Source organism: Notamacropus eugenii, chromosome 2, assembly GCF_028372415.1.
Source record: "Notamacropus eugenii isolate mMacEug1 chromosome 2, mMacEug1.pri_v2, whole genome shotgun sequence".
Classification (NCBI taxonomy): Eukaryota; Metazoa; Chordata; class Mammalia; order Diprotodontia; family Macropodidae; genus Notamacropus; species Notamacropus eugenii.
The window spans coordinates 537,265,310-537,292,992 of NC_092873.1; the positions used below are offsets into that span (position 1 = coordinate 537,265,310).

General features: G+C 46.6%; 1 protein-coding gene and 1 long non-coding RNA gene across 5 annotated transcripts in view; both read left to right on the top strand.

Moving 5' to 3' along the window:
• LOC140530343 (uncharacterized) overlaps positions 1-27,603 on the top strand; it is a 37,202-nt gene extending 9,599 nt beyond the window's left edge. Inside the window, exon 3 of the long non-coding RNA XR_011975909.1 lies at positions 1-27,603. This is a non-coding gene — a long non-coding RNA (uncharacterized lncRNA).
• The window catches only part of ST6GALNAC3 (ST6 N-acetylgalactosaminide alpha-2,6-sialyltransferase 3), a 713,190-nt gene that overhangs the window by 62,889 nt on the left and 622,618 nt on the right, over positions 1-27,683 (top strand). The gene's annotated exons all lie outside the window — the stretch shown is intronic.

Genomic DNA, 27,683 nt, shown 5'->3' on the forward strand with positions numbered 1-27,683 from the left:
CTCCCTTTGTCTCACCTCCCAGTGGAGCCCCTGAGATGTCCAGCAGGAATCCTGACTCCCACCTGAGAACCTGGATTTGCAATGGTGGCACTTTAGTAAGTAGAGCAGTAACTGGTCCAGTGGGAAGACCATGGGTCCTAGAGTCCAAGGACCTCTGTTTACATCCTACTTCTGGCACTTCTGCCTTTGTGACCTTGGACAGATCTAACGAGATCCTTGGGCCTCAGTTGGCTCATCCATAACATGAGGGGATTTTGGACTTGGTGGCTTCTGAGACCCCTTTGCATTCTGGAGCAAAGGGGCCATGCCTCTGTAAGGGTTTAGCATCCATACCCAGCAAGGCTGACTCTTCTAGAATAGACCAGATGGCCTTCACCACCTGTGGGACTTGCACCTGATACAGAACATCATGGCTGGGGAGCTGGAAGGGACCTCAGAGTCCCACAGAGCCTAAGGGACTTGCCAAAGTTTGTACAAGTAATACACATTTCTTGACTCTAAGGGTGGCCACTGTATCCACTCTATGTTTCTTTCTTTCAGGCTTCGTTTCATTCCTGTAGGATGATGAGGGGCTGTCCAAGGGGGAAGTAAGAACCTCAGAGACAGAAATGAATGTGTGTAGGTGCTAGAATTAGAATCAAGGGGCCATCACCTAAATAGGTACTTGAGCCATGTAAAATGGGATGGGCCGTGGGGCTGGCTGGCCACAGATCTCCTTGCTGTGTTGGTGCTGGCACAATCAGGAACAGGACAAAAGGGCCAGCTAATAGCCTCCTGGCGGTGGCAGCAAAGACTGACTACCTTTCACCACCTTGGGAGATAGGTCCTTCCTGGGAGGCCCCGTTTTCTGAACATACTGGGCCAGAAGGCTCCTTGCCCAGGTGAGAGTTATTCTTTGAGCAACTTTGGGAACATGCTCAGATGCTGCTGGACTCCTTGAGAGGGGCTGTACTGTGGTGACAGAGACTCAAAAAGACCTGGGTTCAAGTCTGGCCACGTGACCATGAGCTTCCTCTCTCGTGGCCCAAGCAGCTCTCTATCAGACCCTACAAAGACACCAGGGGCACCCTAGATCCCTCTTGTGGGAAGTCAGGTGTGGAGCAGAACCACCACTGTTCAGATAACCTCCTCCTTGCTCCTCTTCCCCCTTGCTTGCACTGCTTGACTCTTCAGAGGTCTTGGATGAGTTGAGAATCAAGCTCCATTGCTTCTGAGGAGTTCTTACTATCGGTTAGTCAGTCAGTCAACATTTATTAAATCCCTCCTGCAGGCCCAGCACTGTGCAAAGGCTGTCATTGCCTCCTAGAGTCATGCCAGTCTAACCATCTGCCCTCTTCCACATCCTGTTGTCCCCCAGCACTGCTCTCTGTCACACTTTGTAATGTGGGCAATTCTGAGTCTAACCTCTACCAAACAAAGACCTCTGTGTGGCAGGATGGGGTAGTGGAGAGAGTGGTGATGAGGTGTCTGAGGACCTTGGCCTCTGCTGCCCAGCGTGGGACATGGGACAAATCACTTTGTTCTCTGGGCTCTGCTTCATGGGATTCAACTAAAGGATGTCTTGGTTTCCTTCCAGCTCCAAATGTTCTAGGGAAAGAACAAGACATTGAGCACCAGGAGACTCTTGGGGCCTCTCTGGCCACATCCCCTTCATCTGCAGAGGGAAGGATGGCTTAGGGGATTCCCTTGCCCACTCGGTCTGCACAGCGCCTTCAGCTGCCTGGCCTCGCTGGATCTTCTGGGCCCTTCCTCACTCTGTGCTGAAGGACACATTCCTACAGTTTAGTCCCAGCTTCCCTCTTTCCCTTCCTTTTGTCTTCATTTGCCTCTTGCATTAAATGTGCTGAGTGAGGCCAACACTGATGAATCAGGTTGACTCTTCATTTTATATGTTTCAGTATGAAGTTTACAAGTTATCTGTGCTCAATTGTGTCTCTGTCTGGGCTGACTTACTTCATCAATTAATTGGCTTTTTTCTGAGGTGGTTTATGTCTTTTGGCTTGGAATTCCCTCTCCATTTCAGCAAGCTCCCAGTGCAGTTGCTGGTACCTTCCAGGTGTTACCTTGCACCTTGGACTTATGGACAGCTGGGCAAGGGTAGCGAGAGTCCATGATAGATGGAGGCAGCAGCATTAAAGGCCATTCATCCAGGTCTCTGAGGGTGGGCTGAGTCATCCTGTGTCAGGGTATGATGACCCCCTATAAAAATGTGTCAGCTGTTATGCAATGGAAATCCATGGAGAAGCTGGCTGAACTGACCCTGGACAGGAACAGGCCTTGTTTTGTCTCCTTTCTCCATTGTATTTGGGTGATGACAGATTTGCTGGCTTAAAAACAGAACCAAAAGTCCAGGTGAGAAGCCTGCTTTCCAAGGATGATCTAAGAGCAAGGTCACTGGGGCTCTCAGTCCAGGCTAGGAGCTGACCAAGGTCTCTGGTGTTCTAAGCAGACTGGCCTTGGTGGGAAAGGGAGGGAAGTGGCAGTTAGCACCCTGGGATTGAAAGCATTTATACATCATCAGTGGGCAAACAAGCCCTGGACTTGGGGTGGATTGAGGGTTTTGTTGGTTGTCTAGACTTAGATAGCTGTGATGGAGAAGCTGTGAATGATCATTCAGATTCAACTGAAAGTGTGTCCTGAGTCCATTGGACTTCCCCGGAGAGGCAATTGTTCTACAATTCCTAACACCTCTTGGGAGGGAGGCCTTGGAGAGTTTGGTCAGTCTGGGGCAGCTTGACATGTTTATTGCATTAACCATTAGGAGAATGGGCAGTGGTGGCTTCTTCTGGCTGAGGTTTCACTTTGAATAGATTTATAGTTGAGAGGAAGCAATGTGCAGTTGTAGAGGGTGGTCAAACCTGTCTTCTGAGGACAGCGAGTGACTGGGTGACTTGGGAAGTCCTGTGACCCCTTGAGCCCCAGGAATTTTCCAGGTCTCCAGAGGTCCATCTGCATTGTGCACAGAACTACAGAAATCATGGGTGCAATAGGCTGCCTCTCTCCCTCCCTTCCTGCCCCACCAAGCCCAGTCTGTTAAAAAGCCAAAGATACCTTGGTCAGCTCCCAGCATGGACAGAGATGATTTAAATGTCCTCCCCCACTCCCAGAGTGTAGGCTTCCTGCAGGAAAGGACAGGGCCTGTTTTTCTTTTTGTACTCCTAGGGCCTAACCCAGACTCCAGCACACTGTGAGCACAAAAGAAATACTTGGAATGGACGGATGGATGGATGGACCTGGAGGCTGGAGGCTTGGGTTCCAGTCTTGGCTCTGACACTTATTAACAGGTAGTCAGCTAGCATTGAGTGAGTGCAAGGCACTGTGTTAACTGCTGGGGATAGAGAATGAACTGCCCCAAAAAACCCCAAACCCAAGTAATCTTGTGTGACCCCTCCCCCTCTTCCCTATGGCTGCCTCACTATTTGGGGAATAGGAAATCATCATCATCTTCATCCTCCTCCTCCTCAATATTCCTTTTGTTCTCCCCTCGTCTTCATTTCTAGTCTTTCTCCTCCACCAGGAAAGATTTTTGTCACAGACCTTTGACAAACAAGCACAGAACCAGTTCAGCATCTCCCTCTTCTGATTAAAAGTATCCTATTCCCACCCCTTGCCCCCACCTTTTCAGGGGAAGGAGCCCAGCTTAGTCTACACTATGTAGCCTCTTTCCCTCACCATGGTGGGTAGAAAGCCAGTAGAAGACTTGACCCACTTTGGAGAGCTCCAACAGGCAGAGACGCACCCGGGCTCCTAAGCATCTTCTCCTGGCTGACCAGAGTTTAGAAAGCAACTCTTCTTCGTGGTTCTTTGCCACAGGCCCATCCTCAACATGTTCCTGGACTTCCTTTGGCTGTGGTGTTTTTCCAAGGACACCCACATTCGCTTTGGGCAGACGAGTCAGCCAATCTCCTCAGTCATCTTCCCAACACCTTGTTCTTGTCCAGGTTATTTAAGAGCAGATGAAATAGTTATCACATAGAAACACAGCTTCTGAAGGCATGCAGGCTGAGTGATAAAGCTCACACTTCCATGGCCTGCCTGGTCCACATCATGCCATCTCTGAGCACTCTCCCTGACCCAAGCTGAAGGTGAAAACAACAGGGAAAGGACCACGTGGGTAAGCTGCCCTGGCCCTGGAAAGAGGCGGTGTGACAGGCTTTATGGTCATGGTGGTGGTGCTGGTGATTGTGGGGACCTCAGGGCACTTTCAACACTGAAATTGGGTCTATTGGGAGCAGGGGAGAGGGATGAGATTAGGACATGGACTAGGCACTCCCTCAGGGATCGTCCCTGTGTAGACTCTGATGGGTGCCTGGGTGCCTGGTTCCCTGCTCGGGCCTCCTGCCCACCTCACCTCTGGCTCCTAGGAGCCAATGGAATGGAGAGGGAGACCTTCCATTTTGACCTGTTTTCTTTTCCTTTAGTCTCCTCTACTCCTCCTTCACTATTTCCTCTTTTCTCCTCCAATCTACTCTTTTTCTCTCCTCCCCAGTTTTCTCTTCTCCTTTCCCTTTCCTCCTTCTCTTAAAAAAGTTTGTCTTATTTCTTTCCTTGTCTACTGCTTCTCAACGCTTTCCCCTCACATTTTTCCTGGTCCTCAGGGATGCTCTTGTCTCTGAGTCCCAAGAAAATAGTCTATCATATTCTGGAGATTGCCCAGTTCCTGCTGTGTGTCCAAAGGGGTTCACTCAGTTTTTCCACTTGAGTTTAACTTTTCCTACAGGTCCTGACAGCCTTAAGGACTTGGGGCACGGCCTCAATTCCTGTTCTATCTTTCTGACAGCAGCTTGTGGGCCCAGTGCCAGGGGCTGAGTTGTCCAGTAGCAAGCACTCCTACAGAACCATTGCAGATGATGCTGGGGAAGCTGGCTGGGTGTTTCTCTGAATTCTTTCAGCACTTTTCTGTACAAGAATGACCTCCTAAGGTACCACCCCCAGGTTGTGCTTGGCACTCCCACCTCAGACAGGCCTGGGCTATGCCTCAATGCTGTGACCATCCAGGCAAGTCCTGAGGATCCCACACTGCATAATTCACATGCCGCCTTCTCCCACATGAGGGCACTCTTGGAGCTCTTAAAGAATTAGTATGGGGGAAAACTGGGACTGGGTCTCATTCCAGATCCCCGAAGGGGCTCCAGTGTCTTGTAGCTGAGCTCCCACTCCCCAAGGCTGCTCTGACTAGAGCCAGGTGGCTCAGGCACTGACGTGGCCAGAGAGGTGACCGACTTCCTGCCGTCTGTGACCAGGCCTGGTGGGCTGCTCTGCAGTCCTGAAATGAGTGGTTCTGAGTGGCAGGGTGCAGGAGCCCTCCCTGCTTTCCTGGACCTGTTTGCTTTCATGTGTCATGGGCCCAGGAAGGGCTGCCCTCCTCTCTGGAGAGTGAGTCTCCTGGGTAGCCTAGCCCTCCAAGACCTCACATGAGGTGATATATGACAGGGTATTGTGTCTCTCCTTGGGAGTGTTATTAGTATTATAATAGATACTTGAGGGTTGGCAATGCCTACTCTCAGATCTTTCCCATCTTCCTGACTTCCCTGTTACTGTTGAGGTCCCAGCGTTCTCTAGTCACCTACGCTTGAGACAGGTCCTCAACCCTCAATATTTACTCTGTTGTGGAGTCCTGTGGATCCCACCTTTGCTTCCTCCTTGAGTGCATGCTCTTGTCTCATGTAACACTGGCAGACAGGTGTAGACCCTCTTCACCCCCAGCCTGGGCTATTGCAATAACTCCTGGGGTGAGGAAGGGTCTGCCTGCCTCACTTCAGCCCATCTCTCCCTCATCGTTTGCTTTCAGTCTTCTGTCTAAATGTACCTCCTTCCTTCCTGGGGTTTAGCCTTCTATCTCCTCCAGATACTGTCCAGCTCATGAATGTCCTTCTTAAAACGCAATAGCTCAGATTGAACATGAGACACGAGCTGGTCAGGATAAGCTGGCTCTTTGCCTGGCAGGAAAAGCATGGCTCATATCTTATTTTAAACACTTCCTAGCTGAGTGATCCCGGGCCTAACATCTCGGAGACACAATTTCCTCATCTGTAAAATAGGGATGGCAGTAACATAGGAGTGTGCTCCCTTCCCAACTCTGCTTCTGGGAGCTCCCAATTTCTTTCCTTGGAATGGGCTATCTCAGGAGAGAGTGGGATCCCCTTCACTGGCATCTCCAACAAAAACCGCATGCCCACTTGTCAGATGGGTCTTGGTGGTGTGGTGCTGGCTGTGCCACATGGCGGCTGAAGTATTTTAGAGTCCTGAAATTTTGGGATCCTGTGAAATGTGGCCAGCGTTGGGGGCCAACCCACTGCTATTTCTTTGTCCTGCATCAATATTGAGTTAGGGAAAGACTGTGGGACTTGCCAATAGGAGACCAGATTGTACTAAGTCCTGGGTCGTGCACTCACCAAGTGTGCCACTTTGGACAAGTTTCTTGGCCTTTCTGGGTCTCAGTTTCCTCATCTGTGTAATGATGACATCGGATGAAATCTAAATTTTAAATTCAGTAATCAAGCATTTCAGAAAGAAAAAAAAGCCAAATTCCCTAGAGAATTGTACAAGCGTTCCAGGCCTTCATTTCGTGATCCCTGGAATTTTTCCACACTGCTAATGACCATGGCTAGAAGGCATTTTACATACTGTAGTGAAATCCAAATCTAAACTGAACCAGGGACGAGTTGACACTGATGTTTCAGAGTGTAGGCTGGAAAGGTAATTCCTAGTCTCCTGAGAAAAGACATGTCAAACTCAATTTCACTGAGGAGCTGCTCCTAATTTGTCTCTACCAATCTGATTGCTCCATGAAGGCTTCAGATATGCTTCCTGCATGGTTTTCCCCTGCACACAGACCAGTCTCATCTGGGGTATTGCTGAGTGCTGGATGCCGGTCCCTCCTCCACCTCCTGTTTATAATAAAGGCCTGCCAGGCTCCTTCTGGAAGCCAGGTAGCTGGATTTCAGGGCTTGATCATGGGACTGAGGCATCATCTTTGAGGAGGAAACTGATTTTCTCAGTGAACTCTCCAACCTTCTGAAAGGCAAAGTTTGGGTGTGGCTTTATATGGATTCTGGAGTCTGGCCCCATTCCATTGCTCATTCTAGCTTTTTTCCTGTTGTTTTCAGTAAATCCATTAATAAGTATTTAATAAGCACCTACTATATGCCTGCCACTGTTCCAGGCTGCAAGAAGAGAAATACATTCAGTGAATGAACCATCCTTCCTTGGGAGAGTCTGACATTCCAAGGAGGGGCGGGATGAGAGGAGGGACTTGCACAATTCTATGCTGAATAAGTGTGAAGAGAATGCTTACAAATAAATACAAAGGAGTGACACTCTGCAGACTGCTGGGCTTTTCTTAGACCCTCCTCTCTGACCAGCCCCTTGTGGCAGAATGGGTGGGGAGTTGGGCTTGGTGTCAGGAAGAGCTGGGTTCGAACCCTGCCTCACACCTTCCCAGGCAAGTAGTTAACCTCTAGGGACCTTGATTTCTCTATCTGTATAATGGGGCTAACACTGGCCCCTACATTCCAGGCTTGTAAACCTGAGGCGCTGTGGAAATGGCTTCTCCTCTCTTTTTTCCTAACAAGGCTGGGATTCAGTTCAGCCCTAAGCACCTGCCACAGACCAGACACTGGGTTAAGTGCTGAGGATGTAAAGGAAAAATTCAAGAGGCCTCTTTCCCTCTATGAATTGGTGGTTGAGAGGTCTTTGCAGTCAATCACATCAGTTGGCTGATTAACACTGGTGGAGGGTGTCTCCTCATCGGAAGCCCCTCATCCTGATGAAATCCCAGCTCTGGACACTGCTAGCCATCTCCCACCTCCACTCAAAATAATAGGAATATGCAGAGAGCTTGTATTTGATTAGAAGACCAGTGCATACGAGCCAAATTAAAATGAGATGGGCTTTTGTGTTCTTATCAGATGATGACCATCTGCAGAGAACCTTGGGAACTTCACCAATCAGAACCAAAGAAGGAAGGAAAAAAACAGCCCATAAGGAAAAGCTCAAGGAGCCCAGATCTCAGGGTAACCAGCAGGGCTGATGACCAGTGAGTCCGGAGGAGACTTGACCAAGAGCCTGGGGCTGATGTCAGGGCTCCGGGGGAGTCTGGAGGAGGGTGAGAGTGGGGAGGATGCGCCCCAGGGGCAAGTTCAGATGGGATGCTTTGATCAGCAGCCTGGAATCTTTCTTGCCTTGGCCTCTTCTCAGTAATAAGAAGAGCTCACACTGAAGTGGGCAGCTGGTGGTGCCATGGACTGAGTGCTGGACCTGGAGAACCAGGTGGACTAGCTGCGTGACCTTGGGCAAGTCACTAAACTCTGTTGGTCTTAGTTTCCTCTTCTGAAAATAAGGATGACGATAGCTCCTCTCTCCCAGGTTTGTGGTGAGGATCAAATGAGCTAACATGTGCAGTGCACCAGGCAAATGCTGTTATTGTTATTAATAATAATATTGACTCTAGGTTATACTTACATAGCCCTTACTATGTGCCAGATCTTCCACAGTCCTGGGAGGGAGGGGCTCTCATGGTCCCCATTTTGGATATGAGGAAACTAAAGCTCTTGGAAATGACTTGCCCTGGGTCTCTCCTTCTCTCTCCTCCTCTCCCCTCTCCTCTCCCTCCCCTCCTCCTGTGCTGGGTAAATCACACATTATAGAATATTGAATAGAAAGTACATACATAGTAATTTCCAGAGAGGGGGATATAATTTGAAGGACAGTTAAATTAATTAATTAATATTTTAGCATTGATTTTTTTTTGAGTTCCAACTGCTCTTCCTCCCTCCAGTCCCTCCCATACCCAGTGAGAAGGCAAGCACTATGATACCCATTATACAGATAAAGTCATGTAGAACACATTTCTACATTAGCCATGTTGCCAAAAAAAACCCAAACAAACCCCAAGAAAAATGAAGTGAAAAGTTCTGCTTTGATCTGCTCTCAAAGTTTGTCAGTTCTCTCTCTGGAGGTAGAGAGTGCTTGCCATCATGAATACTTTGGGTTGTTCGTGGATCAGAGGAGCTAGTGGTTGATTGTAATTAATGTTGCCGTTAGCACGTACAGTGTTCTTCTGGTTTTGCCCCTTCTTTTTGCATAGGCTCATATACAATTCTTAACACTTGCTTAGCTCATCTCAGCCTGCGAGCACCTTCCCCCACCCTACAAAGACCAATTCCCACTTTTCCTTTGCCTTCCTTTCTGCGCATCTCCCTGCATTTCCTCCCATATGCTGTTCTCTGAGGCTTCCCCTGAGGTCCTGGAGAGTGGTTTGTTATCACTTTGTTATCATGAGTGCCAGGGCAGCCTTGGGCTCATCCATCTGTGATCCCTCATGCTTGGCTCAGGATTGGACCTACCTCCCTGTCTTGAGTCACATTCATTCTCTGAGAAATATGACATTTTATTAACAGGGCTCAAACTCGATAATAGAATGGGTGGATGGCTGCCTCAGTTTAAGACAATGACCCTGAGCCAAGACTCCTTTAAGAGGACACGTTATAGCATGGTGGCATCATGGGGTGATATGGCTGAGGTGAGGGCTGGAGTTTAGGAATGAGGGGCTCCAACAGCCCCCTCCTTCCCTCCTGTGGCTCAGAAATCTTCATGGTTTGGGTCAGCCTGAAAGGTGAGAAATAGTGACCCAGACCTCTTGGAGAGCAAACCAGTATCTTTAAAAGATAGCACGGCAGTGTAAAGACACTAGACCTGACCCCCTCATGTTCTCCCAAGGGCAGCTAAATTCTTTGAGGCAAGAATAGAACAGCAATTAGCAGGAAACTTAGATCTCTAAACTTAGGTATTAGAGACCAGCTGAATTCCGAGCTAAGTTCAGAAACATAGAATGAGGACTCAGTTACATCGCAAAATCAATTCATTGTAATTGGGACCAATCAAAATGATACAGAATCAGGTGTAAATTTTCTCATCCCTTTCTGATCACGCATTTAGATGCTGCTAGCCCTTGGGGATCCTCTAGAGGGTCAGGGATCAGGTGGACCTCCTTTAGCTTTGCTCCCCTACCTTTCTTGGTTCAAAAGGGGAGATGGATGTAACTGTGCCATGAGTCGGGGCTTGGGGTGCCTTAAAAGGCCACCTTGCTTTCTCAGCACCACAACGGAATGCTGCACATGAGAAATTAGAAGCCATGATTCACATCAGAGACTGCTATAACTTGGTAAGAAGTTCCCTGGGTTTTTTAGGAGTAAATAAAATGAATTTTTAACGTGCCCCTAATAATAATTTGCATGATTTCTGTGTCCTAGAGTGCGGGTCTCTCAGCATGAGTAGAATTTATCTCAATAGCCAAAGGCCTTGGATTTCACATAAATATAGGTTCTACATTTTTCTTTGAGATGGTGTTGGGATCTCAGTGTAGGAAACCCCCAGGCAGCCATTCACCTGTCACTTGGAGTCTTGGTCACCTTGGGGGGGTTGAGATGCCAAAGGGCACACTGCCAGGGACCCAGCATTCCCCTGTATCCTCCAGGCCAAGTCTGGATGCTACTTCCTGGTCCATTAACTTCAAATGCAACTGTGAATTTCGGGTCATATAAGTCATTTTAATAACTCTATACAAGGAGAGTCAGAAAATGGCGGCTCATTTTCCAGTGCAGCCTTTTAACCCTGGGCCACCTTGCACAAGTCCCTTTGTCTGTCTGGGCCTCAATATTCTTTTTTTTTTAAAGCTTTCAATATTTATTTTTACAAAATTTAGAGTTCCAAATTTTCTCCCCATCTCTCCCCTCCCCTACCCCAAAATGCCTTTCGTTTTGATTGCCCCTTCCACCAATGTGCCCTCCCTTCTAACACCCTTCCCTTCCCTTATCCCCATCTTCTCTCTTGTCCTTTAGGGCAAGATAAATTTCTACACCCCATTACCTGTATTTCTTATTTCCCAGTTGTATGCAAAAACAGTTCTCAACATTTGTTCCTAAAACTTTGAGTTCCAACTTCTCTTTGTTCCTTCCTCCCCACCCATCCCCACTGAGGAGGCAAACAATTCAATATAGGCTATATATGTGTAGTTTTGCAAATGACTTCCATAATAGTCATGTTGTATAAGACTAACTATATTTCCCTCCATCCTGTCCTGTCCCCCAACTCTTCTATTCTCTCTTTTGACCTTGTCCCTTCCCAAGAGTGTTTACTTCTAGTTACTCCCTCCTCCCATTTGCCCTCCTTTCCATCATCTCCCTCACCCTGCTTTTCCCCTTCTCTCCTACTTTTCTAAAACAGATTTTCATACCAAATTGAGTGTGCATGTTATTCCTTCCTTGAGCCAAATGTGACGAGAGTAAGCATCACTTTTTCCCTTTCACCTCCCTCCTTTTTCCCTCCATTGGAAAAGCTTTTACTTGACTCTTTTATGAGAGATAATTTGCCCTATTACATTTCTCCCTTTTTCCTCCCAATATATTCCTCTCTCACCCCTTAATTTTATTTTTTTTTAGATATCCTTCCTATTCAATTCACCCTGTGCTCTCCGTCTTTCTGTCTCTGTGTGTGTGTGTGTATGTGTGTATAATCCCTCCAACTACCCAGATTCTGAGGAAAGTTTCAAGAGTTACAAATATTATCTTTCCATGCAGGAATGTAAACAGTTCAACTTTAGTCAGTCCCTTGTGATTTCTCTTTCCTGTTTACCTTCTCATGCTTCTCTTGATTCTTGTGTTTGAAAGTCAAATTTTCTTTTCAGCTCTGGTCTTTTCATCAAGAATGCTTGAAAGTCCTCTATTTCATTGAATGACCATCTTTTCCCCCTGAAGTATTGTGCTCAGTTTTGTTGGGTAGGTGATTCTTGGTTTTAATCCTAATTCCTTTGGCTTCTGGAATATCACATTTCAAGCCTTTTAATTCCTTATTGTAGAAGCTGCTAGATCTTGTATCCCAATTGTATTTCCACAATACTCGAATTGTTTCTTACTAGCTGGTTACAATATTTTCTCCTTGACCTGGAAACTCTGAATTTGACTATAATACCCCTAGGAGTTTTTCTTTTTGGATCTCTTTCAGGAGGTGATTGGTGAATTCTTTCAATATTTATTTTGCCCTCTGGTTCTAGAATATCAGGGCAGTTTTCCTTGAAAATTTCATGAAAGATGATGTCTAGGCTCTTTTTTTGAGCATGGCTTTCAGGTAGTCCCATAATTTTTAAATGATCTCTCCTGGATCTATTTTCCAGGTCAGTTGCTTTTTCCAATGAGATATTTCACATTGCTTTTTATTTTTTCAGTCTTTTGGTTTTGTTTTGTGACTTTTTTGGTTTCTCATAAAGTCATTAGCCTCCATCTGTTCCATTCTGATTTTTAAAGAACTATTTTCTTCAGTTTGCTTTTGAACTTCCTTTTCCATTTGGCTAATTCTGCTTTTTAAAGCATTCTTCTCCTCATTGGCTTTTTGGATCTCTTTTGCCACTTGAGTTAGTTTATTTTTAAGGGTATTTTTTTCTACAGCATTTTTTGGGGGTCTCTTTTAGCAAGCTGTGGACTTGCTTTTCATGATTTTCTTGCATCACCCTTATTCCTCTTCCCAATTTGTCCTCTACCTCTCTTACTTGATTTTCAAAATCCTTTTTGAGCTCTTCCATGGCCAGGAACCATTGCATATTTACTTGGGAGGTGTTGGATGAAGAAACCTTGACTTTTATGTCTTCCCCTGATAGTAACAATGTTCTTCCTCACCAGAAAGGATGGAAGAAAATACCTGTTCACCAAGAAAGTAACCTTCTATAGCTTTATTTTTTTTTCCTTTTGTGGGCATTTTCCCAACCAGCTACTTGACTTTTGGGTCCTTTGTCTAGGGTAGGGTATATTCTGGGGACCTGTAAGTTCTCAGTTCCTCCAAGGTGGCACAATCAAGGGAGAGGAGTTTACTCCCTGGACTGACTTGTAGCTGAGATTCAGATCAGCTGCTCAATTCCCCCAGGGGCTTTAAGTTGAGCCTCCAACAATGGATGCTGGCTGTTGCTGCAGCTGCCTGGGGCTGGGGCTAGGGGAGGACCCTGCTTCTTTGTCAAGTAGGTGAAAAAGCTCTCCTATTGATCTTTCAAGTGTCTTTGGTGCCTGTGCAATGAGGGATATTTTAACCACTGCTGCTGCTGGGGATTCTTCCCTTAGGCCTGCTCTGACCCTGCTCCTCCTGGTGTGCTGTTTGGCCAAGGGCACGCTGCCCTCCACTCTGCATCTGGTGCAACAGACCTTTCCTGTTGGCCTTCCAGGCTATCTTCTGCTGGAAATCTCCTCCACTCTGTTTTTCTGTGGCTTCTGCTGCTCCAGAATTTGTTGAGAGTCATTCTTTACAGCTATTTTATGGATTGTGGTAGAAGAGCCATCTTGGCTCCACCCCCTCCATATTCTTATCTGCAAAATGAGAGCACTGGCTTTGCAGGCTCTAGACGGTCTCCCATGTCTAGCTCTTTCAGGATACAGCTCCTTCTAACCCTGTGGACCTGGGATCTTTTTTCCCATTGAGTCATGGGCTCCAGAGACAGGATATGTGCTGTATAATGGATGATAGCTGTGGCCACTGGCCTTGATGTGGCCCTGTAAGGCTGGCAAAGCCCTGTCCAGAAATGCTTTCTTCTGCTCCTTTTACTAGCCACTGACCTTGGTGCCCCTATCACCATTTTGGGAAGAGGAATCTGAATGTGAGAGGGGTCAAGTCACTCCTCACTCATCCTGCTTGGAACTATTCAAAGGTGGGATTTGATTCAGGTCTTCCTGACCTCATCCCCAGCCCTCAATACTCAGTGCCATCTTGTAGCCCTGGGATCAAGTCCTCAGAGTCAGGCAGACCTAGGTTCGAATCCAGCCCATGAAACCTTCTGGATTTATGATCATGGGGGGATGACTTCACCTCTGGGTGCTCCAGACATTCACTGCCCTGCATTGGCAGAGGGAGTCTGTTCACTCAAAGGTCTCAGAAGGGGAAAGTAACAGATGAAGGCCAAGAGCTAGTTCTAATATGGGTAAGAAGTGCCCCAGCCTGCCCCAGGGAGTCCGATTACAGCCGGCTTCTGAAGGAACCATGAATCCTGCCATCTGAGCTGGACCTTCTACTCTTCTATAACTACATCCCCCTAGTTATGAATCATGATTCCTTAACATTCAAGTTAATTCTCTAACAATTTAGGGAAGGTTCCAATGAGTTATCTTCCTCAGATGTGTGATGGGCATTCTAATGAGGCAGTTCTTTGGAAGACCCCAGCAAGCCTGGTGCCCAGGCCCAGCATCCCTGGTACTGAGGGGACTAAGGGCCCCTCATTATCCTCTAGTAGGCCACCCTTAGGCTTTATCAGTATGCAGATCAATTAGTCATTCAGCAAATATGTTTTAATCCCCACCTCAGCCCCAGGCCTGATGGGTTAGGGGCATCCCTGACCTAGTGAGCTGACTTTCTCTCTGGGGCCATCACATATCATATACCTAAGATGAAAAAATTAAATGATAAGAATTTCAGAGATTTTAATGTGTTTGGATGTTGGGGGCTGGCTCCATAGAGGGAATGTGTGCTCCTCTTTCAGAAAGCATAACCCCCAAATGGAAATTACGGACGCAGAGCAGGACAAAGCAAGACTCTGGTTAAGGGAGGGGGTTCCAGGACTCCCCATGTCTAGGAGTACAGCTCCTGCCTTCCAGAAGAGAAATTACTAATGCTGCAGTCTGAGTATTGAGCTAGAGAAAATCTGGCTGCAGCTGCTGCGACCTTTCCCTGGGCCATTGTCACCATGTGTAGAAGATTCAGTGAATCTGGTGAAGGTCAGCTGTGGTGGGCAAGAATTAATTTTAAAATGCAGTGAATTAATAAGTTGTTGGCAGGTTCTCTGGCCCTGGAGGCAAGAGCAAGGCCTTCTCCTCCCCACTTCCACTGAGGAGAGAAAGAATGCTGGGGAGCAGGGAGTAACAATGGGACTTCTGATTCTCCATGAACATTGTCCTCCTGGATGCCACCATCATGTTATGGGAGCAGCACTTTGTGTAGGGGATATTGCCCCCTCTGAGAAGAGAGGCCCCTGGGAGTGGCCATCCAGGAAGGCCACAGGCTTATGCTAGGAGTGGAGTCAGGGAAGGGGGCAAGATCCAGGTGGAGCTAGGAGGGACCTTAGAGGCTGTAAGGGCCACTTGGCTTATTCTACAAATGAAGAAATTGAGGCCCTGAAAGCTTAAGTGAATTGTTCAAGATCACACATGTCATGACAGGGACAGGATTAGAATTCGGAACTTTGACTTCAGAGTTAGTACTTTACCCCTGTATTGAAGATGCTCTCTGAGAGGAAGCCTGATGCTCTGGACAGAATTTCCATATACTCCAACTCCTATTTTATCAAAGATCTTTGGTGATTTGACAAAGTCTCTCAGATGGTAACAGAGGCATGCCTGATTCTGACACCTGGGGGCAGTTCCTTTGTCTCTCTGTGACTCAGCTGACTCATCTGTGAAGTGGAGAGGAGGCTGCCTGTAGTGGCTGTTGCTCCCAGGCTATGTTCTAAGCCCATGATGAGTTAGAGGAAACACTTAGTGGACTCTAAAGCTCTTCATATTGGCTGGTGGTGACTCAAAATCTTGTTGAAGGAACCTCCTCCAGCCCTGAAGGCTCAAGGGAATCCCAGCACTTGGGGCTGCCCCAAAGGGGAAAAAGGGTGAAGTGGCCAGACGGACACAGGCTTCTCCACACTGGAAGGCCACCTGGAGCAGTGAGGTCCAAGATGGTACTTTGAAGAGTGACCTCGAGGGGTGTTCCTAAAGCAGGAAGGAGGGATGTCTATGAACCAAACTTCAGTGCTTGTGCAATAATCTTGATGATTGTGAATAATTATGACAGGAAGCATTTCAGTGGCGCCTACAGTGTGCAGAGGCTTTATAAATCATACCCCATTTGATCTTCACAACAGTTTTTCGAGGTAGAGGCTATTAACCCCATTTTACAAATGGTGACTTGCCCAAGGTCCCATGGCTGGCATCTAAGGTAATGTTCTAACTCAGAGCTTCCACTCCGTTGCCCCACTAGCTGCCCACTAGCTGCTTAGTGGTTCTAGTGAATGAAGTGCTGTGCCTGGAGTTACAAGTCCTGGGTTCCCATTTGGTCTCTCATGTTAGGTAACTGTGTGACCACTGGTAAATCCCTGAACCTCGGTTTGCTGATCTATTCAGTGGGGTGATTCCTGGGGTACCAACTTCATAGTGAAACGGTACAGGAGTGGTATGGGCATTGGCATATGGGAGGTCAAAGGGAAGATTATTTTGGGAGGTGGTGCAATGCCAGGTGGCTGCTGAGTTCACGTTCTGTGACTCTCAGAGTTCTTTGGAGACTCAAGAGAGAGAAAGCATAGAAAACTCTTTGCAAGCTGTAAATCCCCATGCTGTCGGTCATGGGCAGCTGGATCACACTGGTTAGTCAACAGAATTTCCTTGGCGTCATCAGGGCCAACTCTAATTCTACAAAGCAGGAGAGTGAGAAAAGTCCAAAAGCCTGCTTGCCCCCAAATGTCCTCCTCCCTTGCCCACCATGAAGCTTGGGCAGGCCACTATCAGGGGGAGGAATGTCCCTGCACCTGGGTGAGTCACAATTACAGGACTGGGGATCAGAGGGGGGCTCTGGGCTGCTGCCAGCTCCCAGTAAGTCCCAGTCCCTTCCAGGCCTGGCCTGAGTTTTCTTCTCTGCAAGATGAGGAGGGTTAGTTCAAACCCAGGATGTTATTTAAGAAAATCACTTACATGAGTTGTCTTATTTCCTCCAAAAGCTATTAAAAAAAAGAAAACCTTGATTCTTTATCATGATGGAGGTCTGTGATTTATGCTTTAACTGCTTTTATTTCACACTCACATATTCATGTGCAAATCTATGTGTTTTCCCCCTTTCCCCTCGTATCTTGGAATTGCAGTTTTCACATCTGTAAAATGCAGACACTCCAGGCATCTACCTTATCATTGTTGTGAGCAAGAGTTCTTCCATGAAATAAAAAAAAAAAAATCAGTAGTGGAATGTCAACGGAATTGGTTTGTTTTGTAATTGTGGGCATTTTATCTTCTGCGCATGACAGCCTTGTTCTGAGAAGGATCCATAGGCGTCACCAGCCCCAGGGGCCCAGAACACAAAAGGGCTCAGGAGCCAGCTGTGAGGGTGAAACGTCAAGGGCTTCTCCACATAAACGGAGCTCAGAGGGTGATGGTGGCAGGGATCATGTTAGTGCCCACCTAACCCTACAAGAGTACCTTTATTTCTGAACATGGATGATGTCCACTGGAGTTGGATCATCTTTGTATCAGCAGGAGAGAGTTTGCCTCAGTTAATAACCTGGACTAAGGTGACCCACAGAATGGCAGTGTTGAGAATGGCTAGTTATTCATGGTGTTAATGGGTGAAAATGCGAAACATTTCTGGTTTTCTCCTCTAAGATTCAACAGGAAGATAGGAGTTGGGAGGAGAGGGACTGTCTAAATCATTTCAAAAAGAAAAAAAGAATATGAAGTAGGCTGCCAAGCCAGCTTTGCATGACTATGGCCTTGCTGTGGGGGAAATGGATTAGGATCCTTTGTTTCTGCTTCCCTGTTTCTGCTTTGTTCATCTCTTCCCTCAGTGAGCTGAGGGCTACCCTCATTTAGCAGTAAGCTTCTAAGGAGACCCTTCTGTCCTGGCTTTGGATCTTACTCCACTTAAGTTCAAAGCCAAGTGTGGGCATCTCAGGCCTTTAACCCAAAGAAACTTAGAAACATTTCCCAAGATCCTGGTATCATCTATTAGAGTCCTCCAGACCAGGGGTGGGAAACCTGTGGCCTTGAGGCTACATGCAGCCCCTAAGTCCTCAAGTGAGGCCCCTTGACTAACTCCAAACTTCACAGAACAAATCCCTTTCATCAAAGGATTTCTTCTGTAAAACTTGGACTCAGTCAATAGGCCACACCCAAGGACCTAGAAGGTGACGTGTTGCCTTGAGGCTGCAGATTCCCCATCCCTGCTCTAGGTCAACCCCTCACTTTACAGATGAGGAAATTGAGGCCCTCAGAGGTTATGTGACTTACCTTAGGTCTCTGAGGCAGTGTCAGAAACAAGATTTGAATCCTGGTCCTTTGAATTCAAATCCAGTGTTCTTTCCAGTGGGTTCTCCTGCCTCTTCATTCAGAGTACTCACTTACTGTCCCTAAAATATGCTAAAGCCTCTGCCCCTCCCCCATATAAGAAGCACCTCTTCTACCACCATTTGTTAGCACAGTTAATTGATTGAATGTCATCAATTTCTTTTGTGCCTATTAATATAGAAGTCCTGTGCTAGGTAGCTACACAGAGAGAGGGGAAACCAGAACAAAACAAAACAAACAGGTATCAAAAGGAGAACGTTTAGGTTTAGCTTTTTGCGTTAGCATGAGATCAGTGTCTGGCTGAAGGCTCCATGAATCTTGCTCTGCAGTGGAGCCCTATGGGAGTGAAGATGGCCTTGGCCAATGTGGCGACAGTCATCATTGGGGACCAGCCCAGCTATGTTCTGAGAGGCTCCTAGCTATGGCAACATGCAGGAAGTTTGGGGCCAGGGTAACTCCTACCAGCTAGCTCCCCAAGGACTGAGACTGGTCTCCCTGGGGCAGGGGTACTGGCCCTTAAATACAGAGCAAGGTGGAGGAATGGCAGAAAAGCTTAAGACAAGAGAGAAATTCTACCATTCTGTACTTCATTCAGAGACCTGAACTTTTGTTTGGCCGGGCTGATCTCCAAGCTGGTACAGAATATATAGGATACACTATTTTGCCATTGGACTTGGCCCTGATTAATCAAGTGGACTAAGGATCAAAATTGCATTTGAGGCACAGGAAAATTGAAAGACGCAGCTGTGTGTGGGGTGGGGTGGAGAGAGGGTGAGAAATCTTGAGTACAAAGCCTATCCCTGGCACTTACTAGCCTTGTGACCCTGTAGTCAAGTCAAGTCCTGTCAACAAGTCCTTATTAAGTGCCTACTATGTGCCAGGCTCTTTGCTGAGCTTTGGACATACAAAGAATGGTAGAGGAGAGTCCCTGTCCTTGAGGATCTCACAGTGGAGTGGGGGAGGCCACAGGCCAATGACCAAGTAGGAACAAGATGATCAAGAGAGGGAAGATGGAGGATGGGGAAAGGTTTCTTGAAGTTTCCTCATCTTTAAAATGAGGATAATAACAGCTGCTGCCTTACAGGATTGTTGGGATGAGTTCTGTGAATCACTTTGCAAACCTAAAAGTACCTTATAAATGATCATTGTTAAACCAGAGACAGTCGGTCATGATCTACCCTCCATACTGGGGAAGTCTGTATTCCCATAATCAATCAATAAGCACTTACTAAGAGCCTACTCTGTGTCCAAGACTGCACTAGGTACTGAGGATTAAGGATACAAATGCAGAAGAGAAACAGTCTCCAGCCTCAGAGAGCTGACATATTTGGGGAGACAGCATGTGTTTATAAAGAATGCACGTGTGTGTGTGTGTGTGTGTGTGTGTGTGTGTGTGTATCCATCCATCTATATATAATCTATCTGTCCATTCATCCATCCATCTATAACCTATAAATCTATCATCCATCTATCCATAAATCTATCCATCTATCCATCCATGAATTCATCCATCCATCTACCCAGCTAACTATACATCTGTCTATAAATCTATCTATCTATCTATCTATCTATCTATCTATCTATCTATCTATCTATCTATCTATCTATCTATCTATCCACATCTCTCTCTCTCCATCTGTCTCTCAGTCTCCATCTCTATCTCCATGTTCAAAATAGGTGCAAGGTTATTTCCAGGAGGAGGGCACTAGCATCTCTAGCCTTTGGGGGTTGGGAAGCAGAAGAGGCTTCAGGTACAAGATGGCCCTTGAACTGAGTCTTAAAGGAACATTTGAATTGGGGATGGAGAGGGAGAGTATGCCAGGCATGGAGGGGGCAGAGTGAGGCAGCCTGGGTATCAGAGCAGCTCTGAAAAACAGGGAAATTGTTATTGACTATGAGGGTCATTATGGTTTATTATTATCACTATGGTATACCTTAAAATTCATTAGTCAAGTGATCACTCAAAATAAGTAAGGTAATAGAACAAGGCCTGTTGTGCTGGTTGGTCTTGATGCTTTGTACCACATTTGGAGAACGTCAAATTATAACATAGATTTTCGTTTTAATGGGAGAGTTGTAATGCCCTCGTAATTTTTTTAACTTCTCATTAGTTTTTACAACCTATGAATTACCTAAAACAACTCGAGTCATTTGGATTTTGACTTGCTGCTTGTTTTACTACTTGCAGAATTGTCGTTGGAGAAATGGGAATCTATATTTATGGTGTTGGTTTCTGAAGCTCAGCACTGGGACTCTGGGGTGGGTGAGGATGCAGGCAGCCTGGGGTGGGACTAGCTTTCCCAACTCTGCCCAAAGGAGGCTCAAAGAAGGCCATAGGAAGGAAGGATGATGACAGAGTGGTTACCATAAATCCAGTGGACACATTTGCTGGGAGAATTTATTCTTCCAGGACTATCTTTCTGCACACCTGTTTAAGTTATCAGGTTTTTATTTTTAATGAAGGACGCTTTGGGAAATTTATTTTAACAGTGTATTTTGACACTCCATTTATTCATTGGTATATTACTAGAGTTTTTACTTACTCTAGGGTTTTTTCAACTCTGAAATTTAAAGCATTTTTTCTTCTGTTCCATTTTTTTCCTCCCAATCTTATTAGGAAGAAGCAGCGCCACTCTTTTGTGTTGGGTAGTAATTCAGTGAGAGGCAGAGTGCTCTAATGGAAGGAGGACCTGCCTTGGAGACATGAAGACTTTCCTCTGCCACGTATACCAGCTGTGGAACACTGTGTGCAGCCCTGGGGGCCTCTCAGTTCTATCCTAGGGTCTGTGTGTTTTTCTTTTCCAATAATTTGATCACTGAATTTCAGTAAAGTGGGTTTCTTTGTGATCTTATGCATTTTATTTGATGCATTTTACAAAATTCTGAGGGTCTATGATTGTCATGAGCCTGCCTGCAGAGTGGTCAGTGATACAGAAATCATTAAGACCCCCCAGGCTCTAAAGTTTACATTGCCCATCAGTCACTCACCAGTTTTGCTGGCGGGAGCTTCTTTATTGGAATTTTGATGAAACCACAGATCTGACCGATGAAAATAAAAATCCCTTGAATATGTGTTAGGGAACCCTCCCCTCCCCCATAGTAAAGGGGCACTATAAACAGGTTGGCTGTTCTTCTTAGATCTGGGGGCTGTGTGCTGTGGAGAGGCTTCTGGGATGGGACCACTTGCCTCTGGAGTGGAGAGCGCCCAGTAGGGATGTGTCTGGTCCAGAACTGCTTCCAGAGCTGCTGCCTTGCATCCTCGGCTCCAGAGCTCAGTCAGGAAGAGGGTTCTAGAACCTCTCGTTTTACTAAGAACTGGAAAGCGAATAGAGAGAATGCATTATCCGAGGACCATTCAGCATCTTGTCATTGGGGAAAGATGGTAGATCCAAAGGAAGATGACCTCGGAGGATCTTGGTCCCAGAGTCCAGAGGATGAAACCTAGCCCCCTCTTCTCAGCCAGAGTGGGGGTGTCAGAGGCAGGATTTGAACTCAGAAGCTAGGGCCAGCACTCAATGCTTTGTGTGGCTATTGATGGAAGACAAGGTCTGTGGAAGGAAGAGAGACTATGAACTACCGCTGGAGGATGGCTTGTGTGAAGGTGTGGAGACAGCTCTGGGCTTTGACTGGATGTCTACTGTGTGGAGATTGGGGGATGGCGCAGGTACCAGTGGCTCAGGTGCAGGTTTGGATGAGGTGGTCATTTTCTTCCAGCCACAGAGGCCTGTGATCCCAGGATTCTCATCCCACAAGCTCTGATGAAACCTGCCCTTTTGCTACCGGCCATTTTTATGGAGATTTAAAAACAAATGGGACTAGGTGGGTAAAAATATTTTCTGTCACTCTTGTGTAGGACATGTGCTCTCTGGAGAAGTGGAGAAAAGAGAATAGGTTTCTGTCACCAGCAGAAGGTTGAGTTGGGCCCTGGCACCTTTCGTACACAAGCCCAGGATGACGTCTCGGCATTGCGTGGCTGCCATTGCTAGACTGGGCACTGCCGAGGTGCCCTGGTACGTGTTGGTGGTTGATTTATCGTCTCTCGTCCTGCCGCTGCACTCCAGCCACAGCAGGCCTTTGAGGGCTCCCCAAAGGGCTGTACAGAGCTCACAATTATTTAGGTTCTAAATTACCCTTGTCCAGTTCTCACCAGAAGAGCTCTATTTTCTCCCTGCAGACAATGATTCCCTAATGCTTATTAATGTAATAATGTCACATCCCGTTTCCAAGGAAACCGCTCTCCCTGCACCAAGTGCCCACGTGCGGCAGCCTAAAATGTCTGGCCCAAACTTTGCCCTTCGACCTGGCCTATTGTCTGCCTTTCCGTTCCCACAGAAGCTTCTCACAAATTACAGTTTTTCTTTAGATCTTCTAAATGTTTTGGAGTCTTTTTCGTTAGCAATGCTACAAACTCAAAACGGCCCTGACACAAATTACTGGCTTCCTTATGATCCACAATGGATGAACCCATTCTGCTTGGGAGCCACAGCTTTTAAAAGAAAATACCCTGGCTCGTTTTCGAGCTGGGCCTTCCGTCTGTAATTGCTTGCTTTCTATTCTGCTCCGGAGCCGGGGGATACAGCAAAGGTTAGGCAATGGTTTCTGTTTTTCTTTCTTTCTTTTTTTATACCCATAAAGAGGCATGAGAATTTATAATTTTCATGGGCATTTCGAGTCAACTGATCTGATGGTGAGTGAGTCTCACTGAGATGGATGGAAAGAAGCTGAATTGGGAATCAACTCCTCTCCTGGCTTCTCCCTTCGCTGACAGTCAGGAAATTCCCCCGAGCCTCACTTTCCTCATCTGTAAACTAGAAACTACATGCCTCACAAATTTCATTGTAGGGGATGTATTGTTTAAAACTTTAGATTACGAGTTCTTAATTCGATGTCCACCTCCCCCCCCCCCTCAATAGATTCCAGAGGATCTGTAAATCTCAATGGGAAAAAAAATAAATTTTGGTTTCCATTCACCACTAACTAAAAATGAGTATTTTCTTTCTTTCTTTTTTTAAATAATGCTTCTGAGCAGGAATGTGCCCTGAGGCTTCACCATTCTGGCTGCTGAAGTGCTCTAGGACCCAAATGAGATACAGAAGCCTAGCTTTAAGGAGTAACAAAAACGCAAGCTTTCTGGCTCACCAATATTTGAATAAATGAATTTTGGAATCAGAGTAGCATTTTCCTATAGAGTCTATTAATCAGGAGCACTTGAGCTCAAGCCTCTGTCACAAAACATCTGCCTTTGCTCCTCTCCCCTGCCTACGGAAGCAGCCTTTGAACCGGTCTCTTCCCACCAACCCATTCTCCACCCCACAACCAAAGGGATGCTTTTCAAGTGGAAGTCTGTCCATCAACTTCCATGGCTCCCTCTGTCCCAAAAGATCCAACATGATCGGTCTCGAAGGCCCCCCTTCTGATGCCAGCTCTTATTAAAATGCAGCTCAAATCCTCCCCTCTGAAGTCTTCTGTTGCTAGTGCGTTCCCCCCTCAGATTGCCCTCCGCTTACCCTGTGCACATATGGAAGGGAACAAGCATTTATACAGCGCCTCCTGTGTACACTACCTCAGTTGATCTCTGGTCTCCTATATGTTCTCTCCCCATTAGGATGAGAGCTCAGAATAAAGTAAACAGTGCACAGCAGAGCACAAAAGAAAATCCACCAGGAAGGAAAGAAAAGAGGGGCAGTGTCCAGCTCAACACAGCGTGTGATATATAGTGCTATTGCCAGGCATTGTGAATCCTCTCCTGTGTTCTTTCTCTTTCCTTACTTTATATTTAAGTTTATAATGTTTCTATTTCTTTTCTTATTATGTGTGTAAGTTTTGTTATTTATTTAAAATTTAAAAAAAATTGAAAAGGGAAGGTGAGCTTCTTGAAGGCAATAATTATAGGGTCAGTGTCTAATAAATGCTTATCAACTGACTGACTGACTGACTGACTCTGTGGCCCTGGACAGTACTCACCTTGTCAAAGTCCCAAAGAATTGGGATTTTCAAGTTCATTCCCACATCTGTTCATTCCTGAGTCTCCAAACAAGGTGCTTGCGTCTCTGAGGTCAGACGATCGGATTTTAAAATGTTCACTTTCCTTTTTGGCTCTGAGTATACAATTGCTGTGCGAGGACACCAATGTCCCAGAGATGAGAGGGGTCAGACAGAGCCAAGAGCCTGCAGAGACCCTCATGTTTGGATAGAGAAACTCTCACGTTTTAAAGGAGCATTAGAACGTTTATTTTCTAGTTAAATTGCTGTTGAATTTCTGTTGTAAATCTTCTGTTTTATGGATTATTATTCCTTTTACCTACCTTCTTTGTACTGAACCTTTAGAAGTGATGTCTGTTGCTACAGGAATGCCATTAAGAAGAAATTTGGGGGTTGATATGAATTTCAGTGAAATTGCCTCAGCCTGGTGTTTTCTGTTAATGGCAGAGAAGCTCTCCTTCCTTCCTCTCTTCCTCCTGCCCCTCTTCCTCTCTCCCTTCCTTTCCCCTCCTTTTCTCCCTCATCTGGCTGATTTTTCTATTGCTCTCCCGTCTCTCTCCATCTCTTCTGTTCTGAACTGTTGCCTTCAGCTCCCCCTCAATCTCCCTGCCCATCCTGGCTCCAGAAATTTCAGGGACCCCCCCATTACCCCTGGGTCCATGTAGACACTCCTCAGTCTGACACTGAATCTTCCCCATCTAGCTTCACCCTGTATTTGTAGATGGATTTCTCCTTCCCTCCACCTTCCAGAAAAGCTGGTCTTTGGGTGGCCTCCTGGCTGATAGACTTCCAGGCCTCTCCTGCCTTCCAGCATCAAGCTCCTGCCATGTCCCTTCTCAAGGGCCACCTCCTCCACCAGACCCCTCCTGATCTTCCCAGGTGTCAATGCCCAACTCCCCGAAATCACTTTGTGTTGATTCATCTTTGTACCTGGAGTTTTCCAAGGAAAATGTGGCCTTCTTGAAGGCAGAGGCTGCTTCATTTCTATCTATTGATACATGAGTGGAACATTGGCTGCCGTGTGACCCTAAGTGAGTTACCTCACCTCTCCACATTCGGGGAGACAGTGCAGAAGGTGCTGACCCGAATTCACTGAGGGAGGCTATTTATCATAGCAATAAGGTCACACATCTGTAATGGTAAGCACCCCAACAGACACCAGGGGACCCACTATCACAGGTTCTTAGACCTGTATTCGTAAAAGGAAAGGCAACTTTTGAGGGGTTAACAATCGCTTTAATCAAACACATGTATCAGTCCTTTAGTCAAGCACATATATCATTTACCTAGTTCAGGGGAGTCAACACCCTGAACCCCAAAGTTTGTAGGAGCATGGAGAAAGACATAGAACATTCCCCATCCTTGTGGAGCTTGCAGGGAGCATGTGGACACATCCCATATGGTCCTCACTGCTCTGAGGAATCTCATCTGCCTCCTCAGAATGAGGCCCCTGTGTTTCCCCTCAGGGTTCTAGGGGTATCCTTGAGGGGGTTGGAGGGGTCTCCTCCAGTGCAATTCACATTATCATCCCCAGTGTTAACTGCTGCTCATTAGATAGTATTCCCCTTTTATTATTGCAACCTTCCAGCTTCATTTAATCCATTAACACCAACTGGATTTGATGAAGGGATATATAAAGAGGAGATGGAGTAACAGAAGTAGGAGCCTCCCCAGGGGGTGCTACGAGCTCACTCCATCCCCCACCCCATGTACTGATATCCTATACTTCTGTATGCTCTGCTCATACTGAAAGAAGCTTCTGCTAAGTGTTTCCCAACCAAATCCATTAATGCATGTAGTAGACTTGATGGTCAAGTGCCTGCATCTTGGTTTCCAGGCTAATTGGCTGCTCATCCAGGTCTCTGTTCCTTCATGCAGCCATGTTGGTAGACTGCGGACTCTGGCCAGACCTCTCCCTCCCAGGCCTCTGGTGGTTCCCTCTCCTGACCTTTCAGAATCCCCAAGGCCACAATCTGTGCCTCCTTCATCTAAGAGCAGCAGAGGCAGAATGAGAAGTGGAAGGGTCAGGCTCCACAGGCTATGCCTGGTCTCCTTACTCTGATGTGGCTGTGAAGGAGAGAGAACACCCTGACCTTTAACGCCTTGGAACACACACCCTTTCCAGGTCAATGGCCAATTAAAAGGCTCCTGACTTCTTCGTGACTGGAGCAGACAAGGAACAAACCTTAAGCCATGTTGTATTAAGCAGAGAACATGCTCATGAGGTCTGGCTCTCATTGGCCTGTCCTGGTCCCCTTTACATAAATATAGAATAAAACATACACAAAGAAACTACAAGACAGTTGTAAGGGGTTTGAGCTGGACGGGGACAGAGATTAGGAGAAGACCTTGGGAAAGGGGCTGCTTTAGGTGAATTTGGAAGGAAGTTAGGGATTCTAAAAAATGTAGATGAGGAGGGGAGGATAGTCTAGGCCTGGGAGACCATTGGTGCCAAGTCCTAGAGATGTCTAATGGAACAACATTTGTAAAATACAGTGGAAGGCCAGTTCGTTTGGACTGTACAATGTGGGAGGGGGTCTAATGCACAGCCAAGCTCTAACAGTAGATGGGGTCAGGGTGTGAAGGACTTTGAATGCCAAATGAAGAATTTTGCAGCTGATCCTGAGGATAACTGGGGAGAGGGGGGAGTCAGCCTTGGTCCAGTCTTAGGAACATCATTCTACAGCTGTCTGGTAAAGCTTGGAGAGGGACTTGAGGAAGGGAGACTGAGTAGAGATTTAAAAAATGCCAGATAAGGGGTAATGAAGACCTGGGAGGAGAGAGAAGGGAGAGAGGGGGAGATTTTGTGGAGCAGAATTTAGGAGACTTTGGGACTGACAGGCCATGATCTCTGGGGTGAAGGAGAAAGAAGTGAGGTCTTAAACTTGGCCACTGGAAGGATGGTGGCAGCCTCACCAGAAATTGAGAAGTTCAGAGTTTGGGGGACAAAGATGATGAGTTGTGTTTTGTACATCCTGAGTTTCAGATACTGGCAGGGTATCCCATGGAGAATGTCCAAGAGGAAACTGGTGGTTAGATTGGGACTGATCCACAGGCTGAGGGATCATCTTCCTGGAAGGGACAATTGAATCATTGGGAGCAAATGATGCCACTGAGAAAGGGATGGTAGATATAGAAGAGGGATCTAGACAAAGCCTTGGGGTGCTCCCCAAAGAGTCAGGGTGGTGTATGGTTGATGATCTAGCTACAGAGATGTGTCAGATGGGTAGAGGAGGAACCTTGGAAAGGACAGTGTCCAGCAGGATTAGTGGGCTTACTACAAAGGACTCAAGAAGATCGAAGAGATAGACAAGGCCATCAATTCTGGCAATTGAGGGAGTTCTGGAGACTTTCAAGAGAGCAGCATTGGTAGGATGATGAGGTCAGAAGTTGGACTACAGGAGGCTGATGGAAGCCAGGATAGGTTAACCGATGAGTTTTTCTAAGATGTTGGTGTTGGAAGGCTAGAGAGCCATAGTGCCTTAGTCTGAGGTGACAAGAGTGTGAAGTGAGGGTATTTTAAAGACGAGGGGGGACAAGTTTGTAGGTGGTGAGGAGAGGGAGACATTGAAGACTGAAGAGAGTGGGACTGATCTCTAATTCCTTGGAGATGAGCCTGGAGGGTTCCAGTAGAGG